The following is a 17335-nucleotide window of genomic DNA, read 5'->3' on the forward strand; positions in this document are numbered from 1 at the left end:
TAGAAAGATTTTTCCTCCAAAAACATTTTATTTTAAAAATCCAGTGTAAATAAAAAAAATTGATATAAAAAAAATATCTGATTTTTTATAAAAAAAATTCATTGATTTGTATCCACTCCGCCATTCAGTGACAGAACGTCCTTTCTGGGGGTTGACCATCAGCTCAAGTGATGCAGCACTTGGAAAACAGGAGCCAGTGGCACGATAATGGAATCCAGAAACTCTTAATGTTTTGCAGTTCAGCTCAAGTGCATATTCTCTCTCTCTCTCTCGCCTGGCTGAAAATAATTGCACTTGATTGAATCGTGTTATGTTTCAATCCGTTCTGAATAGTAGTTAAAAAAAAGATAATGCCTACTATGGGAGCTGAGTGGGCACTGCCACATTGCAAAGCCCTCAAATGGTTCTTCTCTTCTTCTTCTTTGGCAATCACTCATAGCTGAGTAAGATTGTCTTCCATAAACATGGTTTTAACAATGAGTCCGTAAGGGACTGGGGAGGCCAATTCTGGATCCACACATCCTTCCACAGTGGGAACATAGGTTTCTGGGTGGGAGTTGATCACGGTGAGGGTTTGCCAAGCGTGCCTTCCTCTTAGCACGTTTCCCCCTTGCGTCCTGAGTTTGAGTGTCTTCAAAGCCCATGACACCTTTGATAAAGGCTGTTCTCCAACTGGAGCGCTCACAGGCCAGTGTTTCCCAATTGTTGGTGTTTATACTACATTTTTTTAAAAAATTGCCTTGAGACAGTCTTTAAACCTCTTTTGTTGACCACCGGCTTTCCATTTTTAAGTTTGGAGAGTCCCATGGACTGCAAGAAGATCAAACCTATCCATTCTTAAGGAAATCAGCCCTGAGTGCTCACTGGAAGGACAGATCCTGAGCTGAGACTGCAGTACTTTGGCCACCTCCTGAGAAGAGAAGACTCCCTGGAAAAGACCCTGATGCTGGGAAAGATGGAGGGCACAAGGAGAAGGGGACGACAGAGGACAAGATGGTTGGACAGTGTTCTCGAAGCTACCAGCATGAGTATGACCAAACTGCGGGAGGCAGTGGAAGACAGGAGTGCCTGGCGTGCTCTGGTCCATGGTGTCACGAAGAGTCGGACACAACTAAACAACAAGTTGCTTTGGAAGACGATAACCAGGCATCCCCACAACATGACCAGTCCAACAAAGTTGATGTTGAGTGGGCACTGCCACATTTCAAAGCCCTCTTATGGTCCTTGACGGTGGTGGCAGAAGAAGAGCAAAGACTGTGTGGGGAAGGGAGCCATGGGTAGAGCAGCAGTCCACGTCCTCAGGTGGCTAGAACCAGAGGAAACCTGTCTTCTTGAGCAATAGCTTACCTTTGGCCTACTCGCAAGCAAAACAAGGGAGTCAAGAAGCAGGTAGGGCAGGAAAGCTACACCTAAAAGGCAGGCGGAAGTGGCAGGCCAAGGAAGGAGGAGTGCTGCGTTGTTCTGGAGAACAGGATGGCCATTTAGACATAGCCAGCGCTGGAGGAATGACGCCACCAAAAAAGGATTGCATCACCAGCCAAAGAGGACATAGATTTGCATAACATTGACAGATACTATTTCATATTTACAGGCACATGTTTAGAAATAATGACTATAGTTTTAAATTAAACACATCTCACTGTAAGCGGGGAAGACTTTGACCAGGTGGCCCCAGTTTGTTATATGGGTGCTGCCAGTTGAGGGCGCCTTCAAGGTCCCTGCCCTCCCTCCTTGTGGTTCTTTTATCTTTAAACCAGACAATTCTGCAAAACGAAGAACTGCCCTTCTTCACCTTGGAGAAGAACAGGCCTCCCCCTGGATGAGCCTAAATTTTAAACTTTGATCGTAGGAGGTACCATCTAATAGAAGAGTCCCTCTTCTAAGATGACACTTGCCATCTGCAGTCCTTATGTGAAAAATAAATACCTCATTTTACAAAATACTCCTGATTTAATCAGAGGCACTGCTTTAAATGTCCAAAAAATTATTAAGTTGTTAATTGAGTCTCTTGACTAAATACTGCATTTAATCCTCACAACGATGATCCTCACCACAGTGATCAACTAGATCTAGGCCATCTAGTGAACCTCATAATTAGAATAGGAAATGAATCCAGAACTGTCTGGTCTAACTTCTGCACTATTGCATCATATTGGTGTAATGCCTATTCCTTTATTTCCAAGACCATATAGCAGCACAGGCGAAGAATGCTGCATTGGGGGGAAAACCCCTCTGTTTTTTGAAAGAGTCTCTGGTGTGAATAGCAAACGGTGCATTTTGTTCTAGGAATCGGCATGAAACACGGAAGCTTTTGGCTATGTGTATCATAAAGCTTAGGGACGCGGGTGGCGCTGTGGGTAAAACCTCAGTGCCTAGGACTTGCCGACTGTATGGTCGGCGGTTCGAATCCCCGCGGCAGGGTGAGCTCCCGTCTTTCGGTCCCAGCTCCTGCCCACCTAGCAGTTCAAAAGCACCCCTAAGTGCAAGTAGATAAATAGGTACCGCTTTATAGCGGGAAGGTAAACGGCGTTTCTGTGTGTTGCGCTGGTGCTGGCTCGCCAGAGCAGCTTCCTCACGCTGGCCACGTGACCCGGAAGTGTCTCCGGACAGCGCAGGCCCCCGGCCTCTTAAGTGAGATGGGCGCACAACCCTAGAGTCGGACACGACTGGCCCGTACGGGCAGGGGTACCTTTACCTTTATCATAAAGCTTATCATTTTTGGAACGCTTCGTCTTAATTATACTGGGAAAGCTGTAGGGAGTAGGCAGCTTGGGGCAGACTTGGAGTTTCTCAAGTTTTGAATCCTGAGGCCTTTTCGCTGTGTTGCTAGGTTTATTTTGAGATGTTAAACCAGATTTGGCTTCACTCTTTTGCTCCAAGGCTTTCCACCTCTGCAGAATGCAAAGGTAAGGAAAGGTTGCAAACCTGGAATAAGGAACCAAATGTGCTACTATCTGCATAGAGGCAGGGGACACTGACATTCATGTGGACAGATGGACAGATTGATCTGTTTCTGGCCCATGTCCATGTCACATTTGTTTATTCTTAAGTTTCTCCAGTCCCATTTCTGTATTAATTTGCTTTTATTTATTATTCTCCCCCCCCAAATCTTTTTACACATTCTTTTTAAAATTTTCTTCAAAAATATTGTAAATTTGCATTTAACCATGAAATTTATCACAAAATACCTATTTAACCTTAATGTGACCTTATCCTAAAATACACAAATTTGTTTGTAGTCTGTTGTGTTTCTTGAGCCAAGAACTATAAAGTGGTACCTTGGTTATCAAACTTAATATGTTCCGGAAGTCCATTCGACTCCCAAAACGGTTCGAAAACCAAGGCGCAGCTTCCGTTTGACTGCAGGAGAAACAACGTTAGATGTTCGGCTTCCAAAAAAGTTCGCAAACCAGAACACTCACTTTGCAGCATTTGGGAGCCGATTTGTTTGGGAGTCAAGCCGTTCGAGTACCAAGGTACCACTGTATTGCAAAATTCAGAGAGGTGTGAAGGATAATTACTACATTCTGATCCGTGTATAAGCATGGGAGTTGCGAATTACATCAGATGACTTAAAAAATGCAGACGAAACGAAATTCTCCATATCTAGCCAGGTACAGAATCTCAGAATGTCCCATACGTCACAGTACATTAAAAAAACCCTGAGTCTATATAGACCTGCTTGTTCCCAGCCTTCCCAGGCCATCATAAATCCAGCTTCACAGAACATGGGGTGGTATCTCAGCAGGGAGATCGAAGGAACAGCTTTCTTGTATACTCCTCACTGAACACTTAATGTACTGAGTAAAATGGGTTTTCCACCTTGCGAACTCTGCTGCACAACCAAGCTTTTGTTCCTCTATGAATGTATTTACCCAATAATCTCTGCCAAACTGCAAGCTGTTTAGGCACTGTAATTATTGGCAGGACTTGAAATAGATAGCAAAACATCAGGCGGATTGACATCTGTACCTTGGAAGGAGTCTTGATTTTTCTAAACTCCTGGCTGTGAGCTCTTGTCTTTCCCTGTTAGTTGTTTGCCTAGAGTCAATCTCTAGCGGGTGGCATCCCGGCGTCGCCCTTGTCTCGCCCAGAAACTGGAACCTTTCAGCTGAAAACTTAGCATCCTCAGCCGACGAGTATTGCTCCCCTTTTCCTTGCCAAACTCTAATTGCCATTTCACACCTTAGTTCTTACAGCACAGAGATTACCCCGTAGTATCACATTGACACCTCAGCTGCCTTCTCTGCAACATCAATTTGGAAGTGGATGTGCAGGCCGTGTGTCTCTAGTGGAAAACACACTTGCCTCGCTATCGGAAAAGGGATGGAATGGCACCTGTGACAGGACTTGCCCCAAGCGGTTTCACAGATGGGTGCCTCATGCAGCTCTGGCTGGTGTTATCTTGGAGAGCAGAAGATGATGCTCTGCAAAGCATAAGGGTACCAATCTTTGGTGAGGCAAATCGGTGCAGAGGGTAAGCTGGCTGGGACAGAAGCTCCACAAACACAGGGGCTGTTCCAAGGAGCCTTGCTGGTCCACAGTAGCCAAAATGGCGGCCTCCAGATATTGTGGGACCCTGTTAAAACATAAAAGGGCATTGGTCCACCTAGTCCAGCATCCTGTTCTCATGACGCCAATCAGGTGACTAATCCATCTACCATCAGCTTCAGCTACCATGGACGATGACATCTCTAACCCAAAAGCAGATGGAAGGGAAAACCTTGGCTACCTCTGCTTTAGACAATGCTGGTGAAATGTCCATGTCTTGTGAGATTAACAATGAGATCTCCCGCCTTTGTACTTCAATGGAGAGCTAGGCAGATAGGGAAACTTGTTGCTACTTCTGGTCTCAAAGGACCCACAGAGTACATCACTATATAACATTTATGCTTATGCAGTGGTAGCTCGGGTTACAGACACTCCAGGTTACAGACGCTTCAGGTTACAGACTCTGCTAACCCAGAAATAGTACCTCAGGTTAATAACTTTGCTTTAGCATGAGAACAGAAATTGTGCTTCAGCGGCACAGCGGCAGCAGGAGGCCCCATTAGCTAAAGTGGTACCTCAGATTAAGAACAGTTTCAGGTTAAGAACGGACCTCCAGAATGAATTAAGTTCTTAACCCGAGGTACCACTGTATAGGAGGCTGCCTGTTGTTTTTGTCCATGGAGTTTTCTTGGCAGGGATACTGGAGTGGCTTGCCGGTTCCTGCTCCAGGTGGATCATGTTTGGTCAAAACTCTCCAATATAACCTGTCCGTCTTGGGTGGCCCTGCACGGCATAACTCATAGCTTCTCTGAGTTATTCAAATCCCTTCACCATGACGTCAGTGATCCATGGTGCTGGAGGAGACTCTTGAGAGTCTCATGGACTGCAAGAAGATCAAACCTATCCATTCTGAAGGAAATCAGCCCTGAGTGCTCACTGGAAGGACAGATCCTGAAGCTGAGGCTCCAATACTTTGGCCACCTCATGAGAAGAGAAGACTCCCTGGAAAAGACCCTGATGTTGGGAAAGATGGAGGGCACAAGGAGAAGGGGATGACAGAGGACGAGATGGTTGGACAGTGTTCTCAAAGCAACTAACATGAGTTTGACCAACGGCAGTGGAAGATAGGAGTGCCTGACGTGCTCTGGTCCATGGGGTCACGAAGAGTCAGACACAACTAAATGACTAAACAAAAAATGCTTTATGCTGAGTCAGGCTATTGATGCAGCTAGGTCAGTATTCTCTGCACTGATGGTCAGCGGTCCTCTAGGGTTTCAGACAGGAAATGCTCCCAGCTCTAACTGGAGATGGTGGGCATTGAACCTGGAACCTTCAGCACACAAAGCCAATGCTCCACCACTGAGCTATGGCATTTCTCCAGTGTGGGGCGCATAATTCTTCAGGTTGCCTTGAACATCTACAGCTGCTTTTTTGAAAGTCTGAAGTCCACCCACCATAACGCTTTCCATGTCTTTTCCATAATTGATTTGGTCATGTTATTGTGTAATTGTTCATATAATGGAGATTGTGTCACGCTTTGCGCAAGTCCTTTTCTTTAAATGGCAAGTGTATGCTTACCGAGAGAATGAGAGAGAGAGAGAGAGAGAGAGAGAGAGAGAGAGAGAGAGGAACTTCCTTCTTTCATTCCCAGGCTGTCAAACTGCTTGAAAACGTAATATAACCGAAAGTGAAAGTTTGAAGGATGTGGCATTTCCTACTACCCCCCCCCAAAAAAATTAGTAATCCTGTTGAAGAAGGAAGTTGTGCTATGCTATTAGTCACTTGTGCCTATTTTAAAAGTGTTTCTCCATTTAAGGGAATGATCACATTTCCTTCCTTAACTGTGGCAGCAGTGACCTATAGGTGCGTGAAGGGTACATGAGTCCAGTCCCTGCAGACTTCGGCACTACACTGTTGACTGTTGGGAGATTTACTCAATAAATTTTCTACACCCACCCCTCTCCCAAACCTTTAAGGGCTTCATGATGCATTAGATATTTTTAGTGTGTTTTTGTTTTTTGTTTAAAGTTAACATTGACAAATGGAAGGTGCAAATGCATCAAACCTGTGTGTGCAAACTCATGCTTATACAATTGCTAGGGGAGTCGGAATGGACTCCAGCTGCATATTGAGAACACAATGTTGCAAACTTGGATTGGCTGCTGTGTGAAATGGCCCTAAAACATCCTTCTGCTAAATAATTCTTAGACGTTGCCCAGGTCCCACAGAAACTGCACTGTAGTGGAATGTTTGGAGGGGGTTTGTGGGGGGAAGATTTTCAGTGGATGCTACATGCAACATCAGCATTTTAGTGAAATAAAAAGTTCAAAACTGCCGGAGTCCCATTACTCATCTTCTGTTGCCTCTTCAGAATTTAGGTACCCAGAGTGAGATAGCTAACTGAATCCTAAACATTTTAGACCAGTGTGTTTTTGATGCAGCCACACAGGTATGCCGGGATTCCATTTCAGATTTTGTGTTGAGGCTCAAGATTTGCTGACGTTCAGGTTCATTCAAGGCTGAATTTCCCCCCTTGTCTGCAATCCTTTCCATTATTGCTGTTTTCTTTCAAACCCCAGGACTCGTTTTTCTCCTTCCAAAGCACTTTTCAGTTGGAATTGCTATCTTTCACCAGGAGTTGGCACTCAGCTTCCCTTATGGAGTGATTCCAGTTCAAAAAAGCTTCCTTATTTCTCACTCCCTCTCCAGCTTTTCTTCATGTCAAGCTTCTAACAAGATGAGAATGCAAAAACTATTTGCCGTATCATTTATCCTTCTCTCAAACTGGCCTGTTCACTGCTTAGCACAGGAAAGTGCAGATGGTGTGTTGTGATGACAGAAGCCCTGATGGGCTAAAAGCTGTGACCTGCTATTAACTTTCTCCTTACCTCGCAACTCTCCTCCTTCATCCCGGCCAACTTTGATTTGCCTCATTCTTCCTCTTTTGTCTAAATCGGGGATGGACAACCGGCGGCTGAATTTGACGCTTCAATCCATTTTAATGAATTTGAATGAGGATGCAATAACAGATCACTTGTCGTGGCGCTGTCAGGCATGGAATGCCCTGAGTGAGAAATTAAGACTTTATTGTCAAAAGTACACTTACAAGTTAAAGGAAGGTGTGTCCATCAGTCCTATGTCTCTCAGGTATTCCTAGGTGTGCACCCGATGAGGTAGATGCCCTGTCTCCAACCTCAGCTTACATTTCTTCCCCACCAAAACTGCGCACACAAAAATAAAATTAAAATAATAAAATTTAAAAAGCAAGCAAAGACTATGCCTGCATGTCACCTTCTGTTCCTCCCACTTCAGTCCTCTTCTGGTCCTGGGAGACAGTGGAGCAGGACTCCAGCCTGACCTCTTTCTTCTCCTTTTGCACCTGTTCTCCACTCTCCTATCCTGCAGTCTTCTCCTGCCTCTGACTCTCATCTCCCAGCAGTTACAGTCTCCCCCAGATCACTGATCCCTTTTTCCAAGTCAGTCTCCAGCCCCACTTCCCCCAGTGCCCACTAATCAGAACCCAGCCACCACCTCCCAGCATACAGCCAGTCCTTGACATCTTTGTACCATTTCACATGTAAGGCCAAGAGGGAGAGGAACCCCCCCCCCAAGTTTTGTAAGAAACCAAGCTTTTAATGCAACAGCCACTGGGTAGCAGATAAGGCAATTCTGCAGCAGGAACAGCTGGAGGAAGGAGAGCCAGCCAGTTTCCATGCAGGAATGGACTGCTGACATCATCAGGGACGGCATGACATCACAATACCTTAAGGAGCGTCTCCACCACCATTGTTCAGCCCAGACACTGAGGTCCACCTCTGGGTGCCTTCTGGTGGTTCCCTCACTCCAGAAAACCAGGCAGAGGGCCTTCTCAGTAGTGGTGTCTGCCCTGTGGAACGCCCTCCTATCAGATGTCAAGGAAATAAACAGCTATCTGACTTTTAGAAGACATCTGATGGCAGCCCTGTTTAGGGAAGCTTTTAATCTTTGATGTTTTATCACTTTACTATTACTATTACTATTATTCCATTGGGAGCTGTCCAGAGTGGCTGGGAGAACCCAGCCAGATGGGTGGGGTATAAATAAATTATTATTATTATCATCTTGCATGGTGCTGGCTGGCATGCCTGCTGCTTCTGCCATTTTCCCCTGTCATTTTTTGGAAGCACTGGAATTCCCTTCACCACTCGGTTGCTCCGTAGCAGATGCAGAGAACCATTTCTATCCCAGGGGGCACATACCTTTCTTGGCAACCTTCTGGGAGCCTCGTGCCATTGGTGGGCAGGGCTGTAGATGGAGCAGTGAGCACAGATTTTACCTTTGTGCTAGTTTCTTCGCACACCCCACTCTGACCTCCCTCCAGGCGACCAAGAGGCGTCATCCCAGTGCAAGGACGCATCCCAGACAGGAAAAAAACACACCTGAGGAGGGAGGGTGCAGAGCCGAGCCTGAGGAGAATCTCAAGGGCCAGATAGAGGCCACATGTGGCCCCCAGGCCTGAGGTTCCCCACCACTGTTCCACAGACATGTATAACAGTTCTTAACAGAGAATGGCTTCACTGCAGCAGCAGCTGCTGCTAGCTACCTCTGATTTTGGGATTCAGATCCCAAGTGCGCCAGTTTTAACAAAGTGCGTGTGTTCCATATTCAAGAACCCCTCGCCGCCTGGTGGTGCAAGCCTTATTATGGAGTATGACCGCGCATGACTAGGGCTACACCCGCCTCGTACATTTAAAGGGGTCATGATACCGTTTTAAACAGCCATGGCTTCCCCCAAAGAATTCTGGGAGTGGGAGTTCATTAAGGCCCCCTCACAGAGCTATAGTTCCCAGAGTTCTCTGTGCAGAGGGATTGGTTGTTAAGCGATTCTGGAATTGTAGCTCTGGGGCAGGGATAGGGGCCTCCTAAAACCTATCAGCACCCTGAACAAACTACAGTTTCCAGGATTTTTTGCGGGAAGCCATGGCTGTCTAAAGTGGTATCGTAGTGCTTTAAATGGATGTGGCCTGTGAAGGTCTCAGTTTTGAGGCAAAAGAGGTCTCTAGCCTCCAGGTTCGTGTCTGGAGTATAGAGGCTCCCACGATAATGGCGTCCGCCTGTCTCGAGAGACAAGGGGTGCCGGAGAATCACAGCACCTGATATGGCTGCTGACTCTCGCGTTGTGTTTGCTATATTAGCAGCACCAAAGTGACCTCTCCGGGGCACAAGTCTGGTCAGTGTGTATGGAGGTCCTGGGCTGCCTAGATGACAGGACCCCCTTCGCCGCCTCGCTGATGTAGTCCAAACGAAAGCAGAGCAACACATGGAATGTGCTTCCATTCACATAGTGGCAATTAACATATTTTTTGCTCTATAAGACACACCAGACCACAAGACGCACCTAGTTTTTGGAGGAGGAAAACAAGAAAAAAATATTCTGAATCTCATAAGCCAGAACAGCAAAAGAGATCACTGCACAGTGAAAGCAGCAATCCCTCTTGCTGTTCTGGCTTCTGTGATAGCTGCGCAGCCTGCATTCGCTCCATAAGATGCACACACATTTCCCCTTACTTTTTAGGAGGGAAAAAGTGAGTCTTATAGAGCAAAAAATACGGTATGTGTGCAGAGGGAAAGAAAGCATGAACAGATATTCATTTTCTGAGGCACAACATTCTTTAAAAACAACAACAACCAGAAATCCAAGATTGATTCCATTTTGGAATCTCTCTCGCCATAATACATTTGTGGCCAGTTCTCTTCCAGAAAGAGACCACAGTGCAAATATTTTGTGGTTTTTAACTTTGGGCCTAAGCTTATATCACACACATCTAAGGGAGTTCTCTTGGCACCAGGCAAGAGCCAGAGGTGTGTTGTTTTTTTTATGAATGTAATTTAATCAGCGGACTCAGTTTAAACCGCAGAACTTCATTGAGCTTAAAGAAACGCAGACTTTTCTCATGACAAAATGCCTAATCCCTCAAAGGTTGCATAACTGTGGGATTTGTGGATTAGGCAGTTGGACGGCTTTGCAAATAGGTCAGCAGAAAACATCTAGATTTGGTTAAAAGCTGATAAGGGGAAGCAAAATAATAATAGAAAATCTTTTGAAGTGGATTTTAATAGAAAGCCATTTTTTTACGAAGAGAGCAATCTGGGCTTGTTTGCATGGCATGGCTTTCTAGGAGCGCAGGAAAGCAGCGGAGTATGGAATTGCTTGAAACATCCTGAGAGTTCGCGTTATTTAAAAAAGGAAGTTTCCATCTGTTGTTAAGAAAAAACCCCTTGAAAGTGTGTGTGCAATGCCTGATGCAATATCAGCACCTTAATCAGTTCCTGAATGCCAGTTGCTAAGAAGGAAACACTTATGGCAGGGCTGTTGTCATTATACACAGTTTATGAGCTTCCTGGAAGCATTTACTTGATTTCTGGAAAAAGAAGGATGATGAAGTAACTGGACCTTTGCTTTGATCCAGCGGGGTTCTTCTAATGAATATGATCTCCGGCGGTGGGGCTGTAGACCCCTGTTCCAGCCTTTCAGCTCCTGGGCACAGTGGAAACCGTATAAATCAGGCTTCCTCAGCCTCGGCCCTCCAGATGTTTTTGGCCTACAACTCCTAGCTAGCAGGACCAGTGTTCAGGGATGATGGGAATTGTAGTCTCAAAACATCTGGAGGGCTGAGGTTGAGGAAGTGGTATAAACCATGCAAATTTAGTAAGATTGCAAAACGAATTCTACAAAATTAGAAAAGTCATGCAAATTTAAATAATGTATGCAGGTTTCAGCATCCCACTTTTCTTGTTGCAGAATTTGGGCTATCCTGATCCTTCTCTACCTGTCTTTCTTGCTAAGCTCAGATTATGCCTGGTCTTGACAATGAAAATCAATAGGATATCAAACTGGGTTTTTTAGCACATGTACTTAGGGCGGAGGGACGTGGGTGGCACTATGGGTAAAACCTCAGTGCCTAGGACTTGCCGTTCGCATGGTCGGTGGTTCGAATCCCCGCGGCGGGGTGCGCTCCCGTTGTTCGGTCCCAGCACCTGCCAACCTAGCAGTTCGAAAGCACCTTCGGGTGCAAGTAGATAAATAGGGACCGCTTACCAGCGGGAAGGTAAACGGCGTTCCGTGTGCTGTGCTGGCTCGCCAGATGCAGCTTGTCACGCTGGCCACGTGACCCGGAAGTGTCTGCGGACAGCGCTGGCTCCCGGCCTATAGAGTGAGATAAGCGCACAACCCTAGAGTCTGGCAAGACTGGCCCATACGGGCAGGGGTACCTTTACCTTTACCTTTTACTTAGGGCGGTGTTGTCTCAGAATGAAGAGCAGCTGCTTATGACTAGGCCAGATAGTTTTGTTATTGGCTCCCCATGTACAGTTGGGTGTAATTAATTTCAGATTGAGATTTCAGATTTGAGCCAGTGCAGTGTAGCAATCAGAAAAAAGGGTGGCTCATGTGATAACCTTCAGATGGTGTTAGATTCAAGCTCCCATCTGCCCCAGTCAGCATGGCCTGTGATCTCGGATGATGGGAGTCATAGTTCATCAAATTCTGGAGGGCACAATTTTGGCTATCCTTGGGTTAGAGAGCCAAACAAGAACTGATCAAAGTTAGGCTGAAATTTCTGATCAGCCATGGAGGTCCCTCGATGATATTGGGATCTCTTAAGCCTGCTCATGGGGTTGGGTATGAATAAAATTTAGGGGAGAGGAGGACCCAATTTTTATTCAAGCTCCTTGGTGGAAAGCCAGGATAATAATGTTACAAATGAAACTAAACTGGAACTTCCCAAGCATTGCTGAGCAGCTTTGATGACTGTGTGTTTTAGCAATAGCCGGGTCTGCTGTTCTGCAAACATGCTTATGTAGGGCCAAGACCCAGCCTGCCACTGACATTTCTACATAAATTTGTAACATTGCATTCTTCTTTGGTTCCAATCCTGAGTCCTGTTCTGTGTTTTAGATGCCCATTGAAACAGTTCTTTTCCTTTGGTTTAATTATGGAATGGACAAGAAATGAGTCGCTCACCCCATCACTAGTCAACAGAGATCTGGATTTGAGTTTCTCAAACATCAGCCCTCACCATGCCATGTGCAGTGTTGCTTTTCTGTGGAAGGGAGGTGTCATGACACGGGAACAGTCATGGTCACGAAATCCTCCCGGATGCAAGAGTGAGTCTGGGCACAACCAAGGTACCTCTTTAGAAGCATCCCAGCCATTGTTTTCCATGTCACCTATGTATCTTTTTTTTTTGGGGGGGGACATCTGGAAAAACCCCAAACCATTCCCTTCCAGCCATCGGACCCCCATCTGTTCAGCCAAGCCAGACTTTGTTTACCTCTAATTCCTGTTCTCAAGAACTGGAATTTAGCAGTTCCTCTTCTGCTTTCGATTCCGCAAAGGAAAGGAAAGCTGCCATTCTTAAGGAGTGGTTTTGCCACTGCCTCCTTCAAACAGGCAAGGACCACCCTCTCATGCAAGGAGGCACTAGGTAGGCTCAATGATACGCCCTTCAATTGCATTCGGCTGATTTCCTCCACTCATTTTCAAGCTGCCTCCTAGCCTGTTTGCTCATCCTCAGCTCTAGCCAGATGGGCTATGCAAAGTGGAAGAGGGCGCTCAGGGGCAATCATGTCAACTGCCCGAGAAATTTTTATACATTCTAGAGCTTCTGAAATTTCATACAGCGTGGGTTTAGTTTTTGAGGTTTGGGTGTGGTTCATGTTATGAATCTTTACAGCTCTTTCTTTGTCTCGTTGTACACAAAACACATTTGCATGTGCAGCTATTTATAGGATGTTTTCCTTTGTTGGTACCTTATTCTGCAAGCGCCCTTCTTCCTCTCCCTCTCACCTTTTCCTTTTAAGAAGATAGGGTTCATTCCCTAGGAAGATGAAAGAGGGGCACTGTAAAAGTGCTGCCCCTCTCAAATTATTCCATGTAAACCCATCTATTCCTCACCACAGCTTCCCTCTGGCTCGGCCACACTACTGAAAGGTTGCTCAGAGAGAATATGGCCCTCAGACTGATCTAGGCAATGAAGTTAAGAAACAGCATGTAGGACATGAAAGCGTGAAAGATGATGTACATGCCAATATGCTTCTGGGCTACCTGGAGGCCTGTTTCAGGTGTATCTATTTACATACACGGGCTCACCTTCGTCAGTTAGCATTTCCATATCCTGCTTAACCTCGCTACAGCTCTTTTAATAATAATAATAATAATAATAATAATAATAATAATAATTTTTATACCCCGCCCTCCCCAGCCAAGGCTGGGCTCAGGGCGGCTAACAAGCAATAATAAAAACAAGTTGAATGAATACAACTTAAAAACAAGATTAAAATACAACATTAAAACATTGAAACATTAAAGTATTAAAATGCAGCCTCATCACAGGAGGAGAAAGGAAAAGAAAAAAGAAAGAGGGGGAGGGAATCAAATTGGCTCCAAGCCAAAGGCCAGGCAGAACAACTTTGTCTTACAGGCCCTGCGGAAAGAAATCAGATCCTGCAGGGCCCTGGTCTCATGAGGTAGAGCATTCCACCAGGCCGGAGCCAGTGTTGAAAAGGCCCTGGCTCTGGTTGAAGCCAATCTAATTTCCTTAGGGCCCGGGACCACTAGGGTGTTGCTATTTATGGACCTTGAGGCTCTCCGTGGGACATACTGGGAGAGGCGGTCCCGTAGGTACGAGGGTCCTAGGCCGTGAAGGGCTTTAAAGGTCAAGACCAGCACCTCGAACATGACCCTATACTCCACCGGGAGCCAGTGCAGCTGGAAAAGCACTGGGTGAATATGCGCCCATGGCAGAGACCCCGTGAGGAGCCTCGCTGCTGCATTCTGCACCCACTGGAGTTTTGAGTCTAGTTGTCTCTGCTTCTCCTTTTGCATGCAGGGAAAGGACTGGAGCAGGGATAGGGAACTGTTTGGAAGGGCACATTCCTTTCTGGGCAACCTTCCAAGGCCCACATGTTGGTGTGGGCAGAGTCGGAGGCAGAAGCAGGCATGGAATCAAAGAACTGTAGAGTTGGAAGGGACTCTGGGGGTCATCTACTCCAACTTCCTACAACGCAGGATTTCTCAACTAAAGCATCCATGACAGATGGCCACCCAAACTCTGCTTTAAAACCTCCAATGTGGGAGAGTCTAAGGAGCGGATGGTGCTGTGGTCTAAACTACTGAAGCTCTTGTCTTGGGCTTGCTGATCAGAAGGTTGCCAGTTTGAGTCTGCACAGCGGGGTGAGCTGCCGTTGCTCTGTCCCAGCTCCTGCCAACCTAGCAGTTTGAAAGCATGCCAGTGCAAGTAGATAAATAGGTACCACTGCAGCGGGAAGGTAAATGGCGTTTCCGTGTGCTCTGGTTTCCGTCATGATGTTGTGTTGCGCCAGAAGCGGTTTAGTCATGCTGGCCACATGACTTGGAAAGCTGTCTGTGGACAAACACCGGCTCCCTTGGCCTGAAGCGAGATGAGCACCGCACCCCATAGTCAAGTTGGGCTGGACTTAACCGTCCAGGGGTCTTTTACCTTTACCTTTTACTTCCCAAGGGAATCTCTTCCACTGTTGAACAGCTCTTACTGCCAGAAAGTTCTTTCTGATATTTTGTCAGAATCTCCTTTCCCGTAACTTGATTTGATTCATTTGGATCCTACCCTCCAGAGCAGGAGAAAACAAGCTTGTTCCCTCTTCCATGCAACAGCCCTTGAGATATTTGAAGATGGCTAGCATATCTCCTCTTAGTCTCCTATTTACCAGCCTAAACATACCCAGCTCCTTCAACCGTTCCCCCTAAGACTTGATTTACATACCCTTGATCATCTTGGTTTTCCTCCTCTGCACACGTCCCAGCTTGTCAATATCATTCTTATATTGTGGCACCCAAAACTGTGCACAGTATTCCAGGTGTTTTCTGACCAAGGCAGAATAGTACATAGCAATGCAAGGACATTTAATGTTTTAGGGACTCCACTCCAGATTTGTGTGGGGTTTGCTCCTTAGCCTTTTTGTCTCCCAAAGATATCTCGCAAGGCAGCAGAGATTTAGGATCAGAGTTTTCCTTCTTCTATATGGAGGAGCTGCCTTCCCAGGTGGATGAGCCCCAGGCATCCCGTGTAAGTCGCTGTGAATTCCATGGTGGAAGAAAAGCAGAAGATAAACATAACAAATAAATGAGAAACTCAGCCTTGGAACTTGAAGAAGTACTGCAAAAGAGAGTGTCTCTGAGTATGTTCAGTGAACCTTTCCCTCTGCAATGAGCAACCAGAAAACCATACACCGGGCATTAAAGGGAAGGTATTGCAAGACTAAGAGCAGTACTTCTGTCGTTGCTTTGTAACTCTCCCGTCTTTCCCCGTCAATTAATTAAGCAGAGTCTGCTGAACCGTGTCTGTCTCCCTTCACACTGATTTTTGACTTTTCTTTTGTTCCAGGCTCTGAAGTTGTTCTAAGCTTTTCTCATTGCAGTGTCTCTATAACCCTGATTGACCGCCAGTTTTTGACAAGGGCTTGGCACATGCCCTAGTTTGCCATTATAACTGTCATGAATTGCAGTTAAGAACAAAAGCATTGAGTTAGCAGGAAGAGAAGGAAGGAAACTAGCAGAATCGGAATTAGTCACTGCTTAGTTATGTAACATGTCATATATTGTCTGTTTACTGCAGGAGTGGGCAGTTTTCTTTCTGTTGAGGGCCACATTCTCTCGCAGGTATTCTGTTTGGGGCCGCATTCTGACCGCAGATGGAGCTGAAGCAAACAGTGTGTTGAGCCAGAGCAGGGCTACTCACCTCTTTCTCTTTCTCCCTTCCCAGGAAGGCTGCTGGGAGAGAGACAGATTGCTCTTGCTAGAGGTCTAACTAGATCCAGGGTTTTGAAATTAGGCTGAGGGCCCCAGGTTGCCCACCCTGGTTTTGCTGAGACCACTGAAAACCTTGGATTTACCAAGACACACCTTAAAATTAGGATAAAAGATCTTGAGCCCTTGACATTTTCCAGGTTACATCTCTTTCTGGAGTTTACTGGCACTTCAGAAGTCTTAGATAGTGTTTTCTTCTGCTGCTGCTACCTTGAAAAACATCAGCCTGCAGAACATTTTTGCTCCCAGACACTGTCAGATGTGTTAATATTTTAGAGGCAAGCACCCGGACCTGCAATTTAATCTGGTTTTTAGTTTTTCAAACTGAATCCATTTCTGATAGCATTACCTGTTGTGTGTCAGGAGATCATTTTCAGTGTTTGAGACCTGGATATCTCTGCAAGTGTGGGAAGAGCCTGCCACTAGATATTTGCTGTACCTTTCCGGAAAGGAAACACAATATCAAGTTATCTTACCTGCTTATTTGGTCTGCAGATAGAACTAGTAAAGGGTAGTTGGCAAAAAATGGTATGTGTAAATTGTTCAGCTGTTTCAACTTAAAGCAACAATGACCCTCCAAGCAAATGTTTCTAGTTCCCCATCAAGGACCTTACTGATTTTGGCAGTAGCAGAGAAAGGAGGAGAAAATGAACAGGATGCAAATTGCTGCTTCCCTGTTCATCAGGTTGATCATCTGATCTGCTGGCATATGGCCCCTTGGAGGGTTATCCAAGAATGGCCCATTTGGGGACCAAAAAGGGGTTATTCGATGTCTGACCTATAAAAATCCTTTTCAGACATTAGGCAGCTCCCATTTGTTTAAACCTGAGTCTGTGTTGGAGAGGCAGTTAGCAGATGGGCAATTTTCCTCACATGTGATGGAAGTGCAAGCCTGTAAGAAAACATTTGGCTTAATATACTTTCTGGCCACATCATATGTGCTGAGTGTTTCCTCCCCCTTAGATCTAGCTTGTGAACATGGTGATATCCAAGTCACCTTCTGCCCTTGCATCACATTTA

The 17335-nt window shown here is 45.8% G+C and overlaps 1 protein-coding gene and 1 long non-coding RNA gene across 4 annotated transcripts in view; both read left to right on the plus strand.

Annotated features, from left to right (window-relative positions):
• NSMCE2 (NSE2 (MMS21) homolog, SMC5-SMC6 complex SUMO ligase) overlaps nt 1-17335 on the plus strand; it is a 199273-nt gene that overhangs the window by 103334 nt on the left and 78604 nt on the right. The gene's annotated exons all lie outside the window — the stretch shown is intronic.
• LOC310766338 lies at nt 797-8348 on the plus strand. Its single transcript, XR_014550080.1, has 3 exons — nt 797-2256; nt 2684-7437; nt 7544-8348. It is a non-coding gene; the product is annotated as an uncharacterized lncRNA (long non-coding RNA).

This window comes from Podarcis filfolensis (genome assembly GCF_964270895.1).
Source record: "Podarcis filfolensis genome assembly, chromosome: 7".
Lineage (NCBI taxonomy): Eukaryota > Metazoa > Chordata > Lepidosauria > Squamata > Lacertidae > Podarcis > Podarcis filfolensis.